The 14,496-nt window shown below is 47.1% G+C and overlaps 1 protein-coding gene and 1 long non-coding RNA gene across 2 annotated transcripts in view; both read left to right on the forward strand.

Annotated features, from left to right (window-relative positions):
- Positions 1–5,822, forward strand: part of LOC146404939 (uncharacterized) — a 125,022-nt gene extending 119,200 nt beyond the window's left edge. Inside the window, exon 3 of the long non-coding RNA XR_014842529.1 lies at positions 5,693–5,822. This is a non-coding gene — a long non-coding RNA (uncharacterized LOC146404939). The remainder of the gene's footprint in view (positions 1–5,692) is intronic.
- Positions 5,823–5,959: 137 nt separating this feature from the next.
- Positions 5,960–14,496, forward strand: part of OSR1 (odd-skipped related transcription factor 1) — a 272,236-nt gene continuing 263,699 nt past the window's right edge. The window contains exons 1-2 of the mRNA XM_021087819.2: positions 5,960–6,335; positions 12,290–12,382. The gene's annotated coding sequence lies outside the window, so the exon portion shown is untranslated. The remainder of the gene's footprint in view (positions 6,336–12,289; positions 12,383–14,496) is intronic.

Consider the following 14,496-nt stretch of genomic DNA (forward strand, 5'->3'; position numbering starts at 1 on the left):
AATTTCATGAACCTCCGCAAGTGATTGATAGAATACTAGTTCTTGGCAGATAGAGGGGACTAAATACATCAACTGGCTTCAACTGACCTTTGCTCTAGATTTAGAAGGCAGGAATGGTGACCCGTTTCACCCACGTGGACGCAAAGAGCCGAGTGTATTTTATGCCCAGGTGTTTGCCATATAGCTTGATACAAAACCATGTCCTGGAAAACTATAAGCCAATCTAATTTATAGAAATAAACTGAGTGAGAATCATTATTTTTTATTGGTACCACTTAATGTGAAGAAAATGCACATTTTCCAAAAATATGGAAAAAACGTTCCATTTGCCTTATTGGGTCCAAATGTTAGGTTTAAATTATTTTACTATGCAAACTCTCTTTCATATCTTGGCAGTAGTGATTTCCATTTTTATTCCTTTGGTATCCATAATCTTATGAGAATCAAAAACACATGCTTTGAGATCACTGGACAGCTCCTCCTCCAACATTTTAAAAAATGCACAAGGAAGGTTATTGCTCTGGTAGCAAAAATAACAGGAACGCTATGGGAGAAAATTATGGGGACATCTAGGCAGAATGGGAAAGAGGTTCAAAAGGTGCATTCTGGGTTTTATGCTTTTGATTTGCAAGTCATTAAGCTGGAAGAGCTCCTGCCTCCTGCTGACTGCCACTAGGAATGCATTTTTTTTTTTTTTTTCTTCTCTAATAGAGAGGATGCTTATTCTAGGACTTCGGGTCTGCAAGACTGGAGGAGAATGGGGGCTCTGGATTTTGCAGGGCTTCAAGAGAAGAGGCACTGGTCCTGGGAAGATGGGCTCAGAGGTGGACTTCTGGCCTCCCTTTGTCTTTAGGCAGTGGGTGCATGTGACAGGGAGGGAGAGGCATCCTGGGAGCTTCAGCCTCAGGAGTTTCAGGCTGACTGAGAGAAGTCAGTGAAGAGGTTAGTGCTTTGTCTTTTTCCCTGAAAAAATAATGACCAGAGAAAAAAATTTGAGGACTGCCAGACCTTAAAACTTGAGCAAAGAAAGGTGAGAAGGATGTGAGAGAAGGCAGATGGGAAGCTCAGCATCCTTTAGGGGTTAAGAGGTCAAGGGTTGGGATCATATCCAGACCTTATGTCGGCAGATTACATGATGTCAGCCAAGACTCTGACATTTCCAGAAATCCACCATGCCGTGCCATCTTCTGTTTCCTACTTCACATTTGCCGGGTTTATCTTCTCTGGGATGTAGGCCTTGCTCAGTGTCCATAGCTATACACTTCATTTTCCTTTGTCCTTGAATCTGAGCTTAGTAACTAAGTGTTTTGATCCATAGGTAATTCTTACCTGTATTTCCGCAGCACCTTTGGTCCTCAACAAAGATGCTATGATGCAAAGCCCTTTCTCCCCTGGTCCATTTGGAAGACTCGCTCTTTTTTCAGAACTGACACAAGCATCTTATCCTCTATGAAAGTCTACCTGACTTCCCCGAGCTAAGCTGTTTCTTCTCTTTTGAGGCCTCTTCTACCGGGTGGGAATGTAACAACTATTACTCTTATTTCTCTGTATTGCACTTTTCCCCCCCTGCACATGTGGGAGCTCTTCTATAGGCTAAACTCCTTGGGGGCAGAAACAACCTTAATTTCTCTGACTTTCTGACCTTTCAGTAATGTATCGAAAAGCACATAACGGGTGATAAGTAAATGTTTTGAATGAATGGATGGATGGCATTCATTCATCTAAGCCCTCATTGGTTGCAAGGATGAATAGAAAAGTGTACTTGGAGTTCCCTGGTGGCCTAGTGGTTAAATGATCCAGCGTTTTCACTGCTGTGGCTTGGGTCACTGCTCTGGTGTGGGTTCCATCCTTGGCCTGGGAACTTCCATATGCTGTGGGTGTGGCTCAAAAGAAGTACTCACACACAGGAAAGTGTAATTGGGTAGCAGAATTAGTCAAAAAAAGTTTCATAGTATCCTATTCATTACTTTTTGTATTCTGGGAGTGAAAGGGGGAGCTCTCAACTGTATGGTTCTAATCGAGTGGATAATAAAGATCCGTCATACTAGAGCTCCCTGACCTGTGTTCTACACTTACCTTGACTTTCTGACATGGACTGTGGACGTTCATCAGATACGCTGAATGATTGTTGCACGACCGCAGCTCATTTACTTCGGGAAATCCATACTATTTGCCAAACAGGTCTTTAGAAATGCTGAGAGGAGGCCTTTTCAGCCTTGGTGGGTACAGGGTCTCCTTTGTTTGAGTGGGGGAGGCTTTCGATGACCATCATTCAGAAGGTGGGCTCACGCACATCTGCACAGACTGGAGGGATGTAAGAGTCTCACCAGGAACTCATTTCCCGGGACCTCCGTCTTCTCTGAGGAGGGCCGACATCAAAGCTCCCACCAGCTCTGTCTCCTTGGTTGCCAGACTTGCTTCTGCAAGGTACCTTTTCACTTGCTTATGGATGGCTCCTTCTGCAGGTCCAAGACCTGCTCACAACTCTGTTTATTAGGAGACACCTAAGGCTTAAAGAGAGAGTGGGCTCGTGTGTGGTAGACATGGATGGAACACGTTAGTGAGCCTCCAGATGGAAGGAGTGGAAGATGTGGAGAGCTGAGAGCTAAGGGAATTCAGCAGCTGTCCTGGCCTCACCTATGTCCCCACCTTTAGCCCCACCCCTTGTCTCTATCTTTAGGCTTGAGCATGTTGCTTAACTTCTTTTTTTGTTTTTTGTGGTTTTTTGTTCAATTTTTGGAAGCATTGCACTTTATTTTGACATCATGTTTGAATTTTACAGTGCTGAAACATACCTGCATTTCAATTTACTGGTTAGTATTTATAAATTCCAAAAATAAATAAATAGAAAAATGTCATTAGTTGAGATTCTTCTTCTTCTTCTTTTTTTTTTTTTTGTCTTTTAGGGCCACACTCGTGGCATATGGAGGTTCCCAGGCTAGGGGTCCATTCAGAGCCATAGCTGCTGGCTTACACCACAGCCACAGCAACTGGGGTCTGAGCCGTGTCTGCGACCTATACCACAGCTCACCCGCAATGCCAGATCCTTAACCCACTGAGTGATGCCAGGGATCGAACCCGTGTCCTCGTGGATGCTAGTCGGATTTGTTAACCGCTTAGCCACGACGGACACTCCCCTAGTTGAGATTCTGACATAACTTCAGGGTTAAGTCAAAGAGCAAAGTGTAAATTATGGCTAGTGAAAAGAAATGTCCTGAGCAGAAATTGAATAGTGGTGGTGGGCTGGAGGTCACTTAACTTCTTTGAGTCTCACTTTTCTGTTTGCAACATGAGCATAAAAAGAGCATTTCACATGTATCTTAGAACTGTATGAAGATTAAATGAAATAAAGACTCTATACTTAACACAACTAACATACGTTGTCTATTTTGCATCTCATTGTAACCGTAGGGCCTCGCTGAGGGACTGGGATGTAAAAAGGGCTCAGATCCTTGGAGAACTTGATGGCCCTTTGAAAGCCAGAAGAATGTCATGGTGTATATGACTCCAGTGCCAACCGGCCTAGATCCAACCTCAGCTCCACCTCTTCCTGGCTGTGTAGACCTTAAGTAAATTGCTTAAAATGTCTGTGCCCCAGTAACCCTTTCTGAGGACAATAGGAGCCTCTGCCTCCTCAGATGGTGGTGAGGTTTAAAAGAGGTCGTGCCTTTAAAGCTCCCAGTGCAGTTCCCGATACATATAAGCTTATGATTAACATGAGCTACTGTTATACCACCTCCGAGGGGCCCCCACTGATCCATGGATATAGAGTAATAGTCATGTGTGAGACACTTTGGGAAACTTTTGTTGACACTGTTCAGATCTCTTTGCCAGAGCGTCAGCTTATGGGTAACTGTGCCAATGGGATCTGAAGCATACATTACCGGTCCCTCTTAGACAAGTCTTAGATCCGTCTCTTTCTTACCTAAGAAATCAAAGGATATATTTTAAGGCTTAGGTTTCCTTTTCCTTTCCTTTTTCTGAGGCTACATGCTTTGTGATAAGCATTTTTTGGGGGGAATAATTTTAGATTTACAGAAAAGTTGCTAAGATAGCAGAGAGCATTCTTGCTTATCCTTTCCCTGGTCTTTGCAAATGATGACATCTCCTACAACTACCGTGCATTTGTCAAAACCAAGTAATTAACATCATACATTATTGCTGACTGAACCACAGATTTTATTTAAGATTTCCCCATTTCCCCCATGTTCTCTTCCAGGATCCCACACTGGATCCCACGGGATCCTACAGGATCCCACACTGGATCCCATAGGATCATCTCTTTAATCTCATCCCATCTGTGACAATTTCTCCGTCTTCCTTTGTTTTCCGAGAAGCTGACGGTCTTAAGGAGTATTGCCCAAGCACTTTGGAGACTGTGCCTCATCTTGGATTTGTCTGATGTTTTTCTCCTGATTAGATTAGGGTTTGGGGGAACACAGAAGTAAAATGCTGAGCCCACACTTAATGAGAAATCTCTGTGTATTTTCTCTTCATTTCTCTTTTTTCTAGTCCTCTCTTTTCTAATTATGACACCCCCCCCCCCCCGCAAATGGACTTAATCTGAAGAAACCAAAGGGTGAGAAATGAATTGGGCTCTGGGGGGACATTAGAATGTGGAAGTGAATAAAGCATTTTGCTTGCCTGAATCTGCATCATACCTGATATGCCAGAAGCCCCCATAAGGATATGCCCCCCCCCTTACTCCACCCACTCCCCCAATTTGCAGGAATTTGGGAGAGGCTTTGTCCTGACACATGGCATAAATTGAAGGTTCCTGCGGTTTTAGCTGCATTTCAAGGTGCAGGTGCTAACATTTCAGTGACACTCCCTGTGGGTCCTCTCCTCCTGCACCTCAGAAGGCCCACGCCTCCACCTCTGCACACCCGCACTGTGTCCTTTATGACCCAAGGCACATGCCACCTTTGTCTCTCTCCAGCCAGGCTGGAGTTCAAGGTGGGAATCAGGGCAGATGTACAAACACAAGGAAGGCACATATGGTGACGGATTCTGGAAGAAGGTTCAGCACTTGGGCTAACAGAGAGGCCTCTAGGTAGCTTTCCCTGCTGCCCACTTCATTTCTGTCTCTGCTGCCAGCAGCATTGGGCTAATGCTACACAAACCTCAACCTCACCCTTAGGTGGCGTACTACATGCCTACTGCTGTCCCCACGGCCCCCATCAGAGGCTATAAAGTTATGAAGGAGGATAAGAGACAGCGGACTTGACTTTGTGCATTAAATTTTTGAAACACAAGAACTTTCAGGGTGGGATTTTCATGTTTACACTTTAGGACAGCAGAAGGACTGCCTGTCCTGAAATTTGCATTTCCAAGTTCACCAAGGTGTGGTTGTATGGGGGTCACCACATCAGGACAATGGCATGCATCTCACTTCCATCAAATAATGAGCTTTCTTTTGTATAATTAAAAAAATCAGCAAAATTATATTTTGCATGCATATTATTTGTTATATAGTGAACACCGCTGTAAAAAAATCCATATTTATATTTGGTATTCATTTTTTAAAAATGACCTTATATGGAGTATGGGCAATTTAAGGGATATTCAAGAGTAATTTCGCCTATACCTGATTACTCCCATAGGGTCCAACTTTAGATCCTAACATCTGCATAAGCTACAACCCTTCTGCCACCCAAATTTCACTGGCTTTTGCTCTCACTTTATATCCTAGGACCCCTTTCAACTTCCCCAGGTATTTCTGGGAGAGCCCAGAGATGTCACACATGAACTCTCACGGCCTATGAATGAAGAACCTTCTGCTGGAGTGAGGGGCTGCGGAGGGAGGGAGGACGAAAAATGAGGATGGGAACGCGACCTATACCTGCAACCTCTAAGAAGTTGTGAACAGTTGTGCCAAGGGGGCGGTGTCCCCTCCCACTGCGCATCTTCCGCTGCGCAGGTGCTACTGCGCATCTTCTAGTGCGCATGTGCCACGGACGCTTTCTGAGCCCGCGTTTTCCAGAGCCCGCGTTTTCCAGAGCCCGCGTTCCCGTGAACCCAAGTCTAGCTTCAGGCCGGGGTCTCTTCCTAGGCCTCCTACCTGAGTCTGTGATGCAGGTTTGAGCATCAGTATCTGAGACTGACACCATCTGTCCGCGATTCTAAGACGCCTCCAGCCCTCACAAGAGCAGCTCTCCTCTGCAAGCTGCCTGAGAAAAAAAGGAAGGAAAAAACCTGAAACCAAGAACTCATCCAGCCGCCAGTACCTACCATCATCCCCAAACAGAAGTTTTTCAGGGCTCAGGTCTGGCTGCCCTGCATTCCAGGCTTTTCCAGGCTTTTCCCACCTGGCTTCCCCACCCCAGGCGATGCTGGTAAGGAGAAACCTTTGAAATAGATGAGTGCTTTGCATGAGAATTGATAAGTAATTTAACCTCAGTACAAACTGCTTGTGGAGGAAGCGGTATCCCTGAAATAATTTTAAGGCCAGTGCATAAAACTCTTAGGTAAAAATACCTCAGCTAATGGTTATTGATCTTCTGAAATCACGTTCTTAATTTTGAAGATAGTTGAAAGAAGGGGGGAACACCACAAAGAGAGTTGGCAAATTTCAAACTGCATGTTGAATTTTCACACGATTTAGGCCAAAACGCTCTGCAATTTGTAGATCTGTAAAGGTTAAAATTCCTCAGACCACATGTTTTCTTGAGCTGCAGAATCATGGCCAGGGGCTTGCTAGGGATGTCTTCAGCAGCAGATATTTGTTGCGGGGAGAAAAGCCTTGTATTAAACATAAGACAGAAAGTGAAACTGATATTCTTCATGCATTTCTTTGAGTTACAGCCTGGTCTGGCATTCATTTAAACCAAATATTGCTCCTGCCCTGCCTCCGCTGTAGCAGGACAAATCAGAAAGGGCCCAGGAATAATCCATAAACTGCAAGCATTCAAAGCTGCTTGATGTGGATTCAGGCAGAACAGACTGGAGAACATCCCCAAATTATGTGTTCTGTGTTCAAAGAAACCACAGTTTCTTTTCTCCCCCCAGCCCCATTTCACCAAAGGCAGCATGCCATGATGAGAGAAGGAGTTTGGATGGGCTGGGGGAGTCAATATCTGAGGTTCAAGTCTTGGCTCCTTTGTATGCTAACTATGGGATCCTAGGTAAGTTCCTTGGTCTCCAAGTCTCAGTGGGATCATGTGTAAAATAGGGCAAATTATTCCCACCTTTCAAAGTCGCTATGAATGTTACAACAGTGGAGTTCCTGTTGTGCGCAGTGGAAACGCATCCAGCTACTATCCATGAGGATGTGGGTTCGATCCTTGGCCTCGCTCACTGGGTCGAGGATTGGGCACTGCCATGAGCTGTGGTGTAGTTCGTAGATGCGGCTTGGATCCCACCTTGCTATGGCTGTGGTATACGCTGGCAGCTACAGCTCTGATTCAACCCCTAGCCTGGGAACCTCCATATGCCTCTGTCTAACTGCTAGAGTATGGAGGGTATTTAAAGGCATCCTTTGTTTTCTGCACTGTACAACTTTGCTTTTTTGTTATTTGTGTAGTTGAGCTGTAAAGAAACAGAAGGATCTTTGGAGCTTGTGATAGAAAATGAGCCCTTGTCCATTCCACTGGCTTAGTCCCACTGATTAGGACTGAGGGGCACTGGGAAATGTTATGGCACAAGAGGATATGTCACCTTTGGTCTTGCACATCAGAACAGGGAGGGAAAAATGACTTGAGTTACAGCCTGGTCTGCAGCCTGCAGGGAGCACCGTCCTTGACGTCCATGAAAAAGGTTTTATCCTCATAGATTTTTCTTTCAGCGCTTCACCTTGTGGGGTTTCTGTCTTCTGTGGACCATTGTTCTGAGGCTTGATGCTTCACCCTACTTGCTCTTAAGTGTGGTTCCAGATAAGAGACTCAGTGATCAGAGTGTCGCTTAATTTATTCCACCTCTGCTGACTTGAGCAACTCTGCCCATGCTGAGATGCCCCGTCCATCACCCTTCATACTTTCTCACTACTCCAAGCTTCCTCATGGCTCCAGTTCCCTCCTGATCAAGCTCTGGTTCCTTGTCAGCATCATCTGCACTCTCTCGAAAAATTCTTACCTCCCCTTACCCATTTTTCACCATATCATACTTGCCCAGAAACCCCCAAGCCAGGAAAACCTAGCTATCCACCTACACGGAGTCATACCTGAGCATTTGGACACTGGAGAAAAAAAAATTCACATCATAACTTTGCTGGTTGGACTCTCTGTAATTAATGACCAAGATCTCAAAGTTCATACCTGCTCATACCCCTAAAAATCACCAAAAGACATTTCCTTTAAGCGGATGAGCTGACCTCATATCATATAGAAAAAACAGGTGTGTGGCTGTTCTTAAATAAAGCCAAACCCTTCTTCGATGCTCTGGAGAAGCCACATTGTAGCTGGATAAATGACGTGTTATCTTCAGTAAGTGATGGATTGTCTTTTTTTTTTTTTTTTTGCCTTTTTTCTAGGGCTACTCCTGCAGCACATGGAGGTTCCCAGGCTAGGGGTCTAATCGGAGCTACAGCTGCCAGCCTACACCAGAGCCGCAGTGACACCAGATCCGAGCTGCATCTGCAACCTACACCACAGCTTACGGCAACGCCAGATCCTTAACCCACTGAGCAAGGCCAGGGATCGAACCTGCAACCTCATGGTTCCTAGTCGGATTCGTTAACCACTGAGCCACGACGGGAACTCCAAGTAAGTGATGGATTAAAATAGAGTCCCATTTTATATTTAAGCCCCCTGTATCAGAAGAGTTCTAATCCTCACGCCTTTCTCAGAATTTGTCAATTAGGGATTAGGTCCCCTCAAATGATGTCATTTTTTTTTTTTTTTTTTTCTTCTCAGCAACAGTCTCCAGTGACAGCTGCCAAATTCTTTTCTTTCATCCTTTGTCTGTTGCCCTCAGAACCACCTGAAGGTGGCTCATGGCTGCCAACTCTGATGGTGACTATTTTGAGGACACCAGTGTCTGTTTCCCAGGTGACTTTGCCCCAGTCTCTTAAATTCACTAATTCACTAGTCTCGCGGGGTGTTAAAGCCTTTCCGATGCTCTGCAGGAGTGGGAAGAACATCCGCCGTGTCTCTGAACTCCGGTGCTCTAAGTTGTCCATCCCGCCTGCTCTGGGTCACTCCCCTATGCTAAATACTCACAGTTGCTGTCCCCTTAAAGTGCTCAGAGCTTTCATTCCTCCTTCCAGAAAAGAGCAAACATGGGATTAATTAGTGTTTGGGTACTGTTTTGTGAAACAAAATTAGAGGGCATTCTGCCAGATATCATAGCTACTCCTCCAATGTTGGATGATAACTCTGTGGAGCCTGGGTGAAATTTAGATTCTTTTTCTGAGTCTCATCCTTGCGTGGGTGTCATATGTTAGAAACAGCCCCTGACGCTTCAGTGAGAGGGCTGGGATCCTGAGGAGCAGGACTAGAGGATTTTGAAGGGCACTTTTAGCTCTGGAATTTGAATTTTACGAAACAGCTTGAATGATACCATGCATAAAAGTCTTTTAAAAATGTTTTCAGGCCCCTGAAGAGAAAATCCCAAGGAAGCATGCCAGAGGTCCCTGAACTTGAGTCTTCAACAGCCCATCGGGGTTCTGGTACAAACGCCAACCCATGAAATAATCTCATCTCTGTTCTGATGCATCACAGCTTATGAAGTCACTTCAGAGGCAGGAGGCGACACCTTTTGTATATGTTTCCCATGCCCATCGGGGAAACCAAGCAGTTCAAAGTCGGTGTGGTACTGGTAGCTGGTCCTTTCCTCCAACTGCGACAATAATGCAAACCTGGGTATGGATTCTAACTGTAGACGCCAAGCGTGTGACGTTGGGCATATCTCTCTGAGCCTTGGTTTTCTCCTTTGTAAAACAGGAATAAAAATGATTCTCACGTGGGGTACCTCAGTGGCTTAGTGGTTAAGGATCTGGCGTTGTCACTGCTGTGGCTTCGGTTGTGACTGTAGCGTGGGTTTGATCCCTGGCCTGGGAGCTTCCACATATCATGGGCATGGCCCTTACCCCCAAAAAATCTTAACCTCTGGTTGTATTGAGGATTGAAAGAGAATGAATATGTAAAGTTCTTAGCCCATGAAAGCACTTTATGTGCTATCAACAATAGTAGTAATTATTTATCGTTATTAGTGTTGAGTATTGAGAGATTCGAGGAGGGTTTCTTCAAGGCTGATGATAGACTCTGGGGTCCAGGGCCTTTCCTTATGCTCTTGATGTCAGGTACAGAGGCGGCTACTTCAGCTTCCTAAGCCTAGCCCTGGTTTTCAACCTTACATCCGGCCTCCTCTAGACCCTAATAGCTTCTCTGCCTCAGGATCAACCTCCAAGAAGACCTCATCTCTGCAGTTTCTGGCACTGGGCTAAGGGAAAGCAGAGATGCTGGCTCTGGCCGCTGGGAAAGGCCGTGCAAGGATGTACACTCCCACTGCAGCACGGGGCCCGTGACCCGAGTGCTGACACCTCTGCTTCCACAGGCCCGAAGTGCAGGCAGCTTATCCCTAGGTGTTTCTGTTCCACTTCTGGTCCATCTTGAATATATCTTGGTTTCCATAGTGACTCTGTCTTTTTGTTCCCCATTTTACATTTCCTCCACCATTGCCCTGTGTTGTAAGCAGAGGGGGAATGTAAGCATGGAAGAAATGGTGCCATCTTGACCAGCTGGCTCTTCCCTTTTGCGTTGCTGAATCTTTTCACAGATCTAGAAATTATTCAGGTTTTTCTTAGGTAGAGATCATGTTCCGCTCAGTCCCAGACAGAAAGACTTTATTGAAGTTTTGCCTTGTGCCCTGAGCAGTCCAATAATTAGGGTAAGAGAGGACTGAGGACACGGGGGCGTGGCCATCAGCGTGGGAATTTCACTTCTGCTCAGGAGCAGGTGGATGGTCTGCCCTCTCGGAAGTCTAGAGCCGCTGCTTTAGCCAAACAGAGCAGCTGGGGAGGAGGAGGACGCCTTGGGCTCAGGCCACTCAGGCTGCCCTCACAGCCTGCTCTGTACAGCAGGAGCTGCACCCGGGACACATTGATCAGCTGGAGACATGACCTTGGATTTTGGTGGTGACATTTTATTTTTTTATTTTATTTTTTTTGTCTCTTTTTTAGGGCTATACCCACAGCATATGGAAGTTCCCAGGCTAGGGATGGAATCAGTGCTACAGCTACCGGCCTGCAATGCCACAGCTGAGCTGTGTCCGTGACCTACACCCCAGCTCACAGCAATGCCAGGTCCTTAACCTGCTGAGCAAGGCCAGGGATTGAACCCCTAACCTCGTGGATGCTAATTTGGTTCGTAACCCACTGAGCCACAATGGGAACTCCTGGTTGCTTCTTTGCATCTCTCATTTGTACTCTGAACAAGGGAACATTTGGGAGTCTGGAGCCAGGGGTGGGCAGAGGCCCTGTGACAGGCTGCCTGCTCCATCGAAGGACTTTGCCCGTCGCTGGCAGGAAGGCCCCTCCCTGATGTTCTGACTCTGTCCTGCCTGCACAGCAACCCGCACAAATGCCTCAAGGCTTCAGGTCAGTGTGTGGCTGCCATCCCTAGTGTAGACTTACCACTTAATTCTGGTTTCATCATCTCAGAAGGGAACTGGGTGCAGGAGGAATTCAGGCTGCCTAGTATCTTGGAAGTAAGCATGGCATTATGTTTTAAATGTCTCTGCCTTATAGGACCTAGGACAGGGCAAGGAGTAATAGCTATTCAGATCTTATTTGAATGAAAATCCAAATGATTTTCCAATTTAAAAACAAAAAGCCTTCTTTCTCTTTGCAACAAATAGATGCCAAGACACAGTGTGTGGCCAGTTCTGTGGTGCTTCCCAACCCCTTCCCGGTGTTCTCTGTTTTTGTCAGGATCCTTCCAGTTGCAGGTGACAGACACCCAGGAGAATTGATTCACTCCGGGGACTAGAGGATCCAGAGGTGAAACAGGCCACGGGCATCCCTGGATGTGGGACCCCGCCAGCCCTGAGGTTCTATCTTCCATATCTTGCCTCTGCTTTCCTGCAAGGCTGGCTTCATTCCTTTCTGCATTGGAGACAGTAGAGCACAATGATTAAGAGCATAGCTCTGGAGGCAGACTGCTCTGTGACCTTGAGCAAGTTAACCAACCTCTCTGGCCCTCAGTCTCATCATCTAGTGAAATGGAAATCCACTCATGAGTTGCTGTGAAGCTGACATGAGCGAGTGTGGGTTAACCTAGCGAGTGGGCACTGCCTGGTGGGCCGAGAGCATGTGTGAGATTTACCCTGAGGCATTGTTGTTCTCTCTCTACAGATTGGGGAAAGACCATGGCCTTCGATGATTGCAGACTTCGCCGTCACAGCCCAGAGGAAAGAAGTTTCCTTTTGTCAGCATCTATATACACAGGTCTCTGGGGGAATCTCATTTGCTTTTCTTGGTGTGCATGCCCAGACCTTGGACCCGTGGCCATGACCAGGGTTGATGGTTACGGTGATTGACAGGTCCAGTGTAATTACAGGCACTTGGGGACCCAGCAGCTCCCCAAAGAGATGGGAGGCATTTTACCACTCACTCATCCATGTACTCATTGAATGCTGACCACTTGTCTGCTCTGGGCCAGGCCCTCTTCTGAGTCTTGGAGTTACAGTGGTGGCAAGAAATAAGAGTTCTCTGCCCTCATGGAGGTTCCATCCTGCTGATAGTAAGGAGGAGTCACGCAGCGTCCAAATAATGAAAGACAACATTGGCTGTGCTAAGTTCTGTATTTAGCATAAAGTAAGGCGATACTGGGAGGGTGGCCCGGGAGTGGTCAGAAAAGGCATCTCTGAGTAGGGCGCCTGGAAGCTGAGACCGACATGCCAAGAAAAAGCCACCATTCATAGATCTGTAGGAAGAGCATTCTGGGCGGATAGAGCAGCTGACTCTGTGTGTTAGAGAACAAGAGAGGCGGGAAGTGTGGCTGGAGCTCACTAAGTGAGGGAGAAGGGTAGATGCATCCAGGTTGGATGGAGAGATGGCCAGGGAGGGGTCACTGCTGATCTTGAGAAGCAGATGTGGTCCAAAGATGTTTCTGGCTGCTGTGAAGGGAGGCAGGAGTGAAGACGGGAGAGGAGGCGGGAGGCTGCTACAGGTGAGGGATGGGGTCCAGATGGGGTTGGAAGGGGGGCAGGCAGGACCGGTGGATGGACTGGGTGTGTGAGGGGGAAATCAAGGATAACACCGGGGGGTTAGGTTTTGAGCTGGGCGAACAGTGGTGTCCTTTAAGAAGAAGTGGGAGGGAGTTCCCCTCGTGACTCAGTGGTTAATGAATCCGACTAAGAACCATGAGGTTGCGGGTTCGATCCCTGGCCTTGCTCAGTGGGTTAAGGATCCAGCATTGCCGTGAGCTGTGGTGTAGGTCACAGACATGGCTCGGATCCCACGTTGCTATGGCCCTGGCGTAGGCCGGTGGCTATGGCTCCGATTCAACCCCTAGCCGGGGAACCTCTGTATGCCGCAGGAGCAGCCCAAGAAATGGAAAAAGGCAAAAAAAAAAAAAAAAAAAAAAAAAGAAGAAGGGGGAGGCGTTCCCATCGTGGCTCAGTGGTTAAGGAACCCAACTAGTAACCATGAGGTTGGGGGTTTGATTCCTGGCCTTGCTCACTGGGTTAGGGATCCTGCATTGCTGTGAGCTGTGGTGTAGATCGCAAATGCAACTCAGATCCTGTGTTACTGTGGCTGTGGCATAGGCCAGTGGCTACAGCTCTGATACGACCCCTAGCCTGGGAACCTCCATGTGCCACAGGTGTGGCCCTGAAAAGACAAAAGCTAGGAGTTCCCGTTGTGGCGCAGTGGTTAACAAATCCGACTAGGAACCATGAGGTTGTGGGTTCGTTCCCTGGCCTTGCTCAGTGGGTTAAGGATCCAGCATTGCCGTGAGCTGTGGTGTGGGTTGCAGACACAGCTCGGATCCCATGTTGCTGTGGCTCTGGCGTAGGCCGGTGGCTACGGCTCTGATTCGACCCCTAGCCGGGGAACCTCTGTATGCTGCAGGAGCAGCCCAAGAAATGGCAAAAAGACCAAAAAAAAAAAAAAAAAAAAAAAAAAAAAGGAGAAGGGGAGGAGTTCCCATCGTGGCTCAGTGGTTAAGGAACCCGACTAGTAACCATGAGGTTGGGGGTTTGATTCCTGGCCTTGCTCACTGGGTTAAGGATCCTGCATTGCTGTGAGCTGTGGTGTAGATCGCAAATGCAACTCAGATCCTGTGTTACTGTGGCTGTGGCATAGGCCAGTGGCTACAGCTCTGATACGACCCCTAGCCTGGGAACCTCCATGTGCCACAGGTGTGGCCCTGAAAAGACAAAAGCTAGGAGTTCCCGTTGTGGCGCAGTGGTTAACAAATCCGACTAGGAACCATGAGGTTGTGGGTTTGTTCCCTGGCCTTGCTCAGTGGGTTAAGGATCCAGCATTGCCGTGAGCTGTGATGTGGGTTGCAGACACAGCTCGGATCCCACGTTGCTGTGGCTCTGGCATAGGCTGGT

This window comes from Sus scrofa, chromosome 3 (genome assembly GCF_054392235.1).
Source record: "Sus scrofa isolate SSC_HxYL_T2T_F1_AM1 chromosome 3, Sscrofa_HxYL_maternal_Yorkshire_Landrace_v2.0, whole genome shotgun sequence".
Taxonomy (NCBI): domain Eukaryota; kingdom Metazoa; phylum Chordata; class Mammalia; order Artiodactyla; family Suidae; genus Sus; species Sus scrofa.